Genomic DNA, 1733 nt, shown 5'->3' with positions numbered 1-1733 from the left:
TGACCCTCCAGGACTCCTTCCACAGCATTAGAAAGGTCATAGCCTCCTGAGAAAGCGATCCTGACATGACAGTAAAACATGGTTGTCCTTTTGGAGAAGCTGAGGCCCGTGAGCAGAGGAGCCAAGGTTGAAGGTCTCTGGCCACATGGGTACTTGCACAAGACTCCTGTCAGGGGCAGCTCCTGAGCAGGGCCCACCCTCGCCCTGCAGGTCCGCTCTCCCTGGGTGGCACTGCCCACAGCCATGTTTGTTTTTATGAGTGCAACGGCAGTGTGAAGTTTCAAGAGCTCTCCTGTGCCCTTCCCTGTGTGGGTGTGGCTGTGAATGGAGACATGTAAGAACAGTGGTTTCAACCAGGCTTCTAGATCTTGCTGGTCTCTCCCGGTCCGCCTGGGGATTTAGGGCCTGTGTAATGTCACTGCTTGTTTTTGACCCCAGGGGTCCAGCGTATATTGCAAAAAGTTAATTAGTATTGTTTCAATGAGAGTTGAGGGTGGGCTGTGTCAGCTCCTCTGGCCCCTTGGACCATCCTGCACACCCAAGGTCCACTATGTCTAGGAAGGTGCACTGCCAGCCACGGCCTGTGTGCTGAGACCAGGAAACAAAGACCACTGTATAGCAGGGGTTTTCTGCAGGCCAGTCCAGGAGGCCCTTGGAGACCACCATGCGAGAACCAAGACCCTCTCCCTTCAAACCGTGAGACAGGGAGAGCTTTTCAGCCTGTGAAAGTAGTTTTCAGAACTGGTAACGCTGGATCAACTGTCACCTGAATACAACTCTCTTTGGCTTGTACTATGTTTGCCCAGATAGATTGATTTTCACAGAGTGAAATGGACTGTCCCAGTTAGAAGTCAAATTGGGATTTCTGGTTACTTTAAGAAACCAGGAAGCCTGGTCCCGTGGCCTAGTGATTAAGTGACCTGGATTCCATATGGCCGACTGTGCAGTTTGAATTCCAGCCCCAGTGGCTTGAGAAACACAGTGGAGAAATAGAGGGGAAGGGATTGTGGCATGACTATGCCCCATCGGGGGCTGCTTTCTTCCTCTCCCTCTCTTCGTCTCTCTGCCTTTCTCGGGAGAGGCATGTATACCCTTTGGCAAACATTAAAAGAAAGAAAGAAAAAACAAACCAGGAGACTTGGCAGCACTGGGCTCACATTCCTGCATGGGCATGTTTAGCTAGGGCAGGGCTGCAACCACCCCCATAGATCTGTTCTCTTCGGTTCACCTCAGTCCTCACCGTCCCCTCTTGTCTTCCAGCTAAGAGTTGCATACCCATTGCTGTTTACCATCAAGTTTATGCTGCTGTTTCTCAAGTCAGACAGGAGGAAAGTAAACGATTGTGGGTTCCCACATTTCCAACAAAACCGAACAAACAGGCCCAGTCTGGTGGCATAGACTGGAGTGTGGCGGACCGCAGCCTGGAAGCTGCAGGCTGACTGTAGGTTCAGGCCAGGGGCCTGTGCAGGTGCTCAAGATCCTGAGGAGCTAGAGTGGGGAGAGAGGATCATGGTATGACAGGACCCTGTTGAGAGCGTTCACGCTCTTTCTCTCTCTCTCATGTAGGTGTACTATTACTTTTTTTTTTTTGAGAGGTTTTTGCTATAGGGCGTGTGCACTCGCCAGACAGAGAGAGACATACATAGAGACAGAAAGCGAGAAATCACCCCCCAGGGGGATGGCCACGCCGCAATCCCTTCTCCTCCATTCTCCTCTCGGGATCTTGGGCACGC

This window comes from Tupaia chinensis, unplaced genomic scaffold (genome assembly GCF_000334495.1).
Source record: "Tupaia chinensis unplaced genomic scaffold, TupChi_1.0 Scaffold000072_1, whole genome shotgun sequence".
In the NCBI taxonomy this organism is placed as follows: Eukaryota; Metazoa; Chordata; class Mammalia; order Scandentia; family Tupaiidae; genus Tupaia; species Tupaia belangeri.
The sequence above is the reverse complement of the archived record's forward strand: the minus strand, read 5'-3'. Positions refer to the sequence as shown.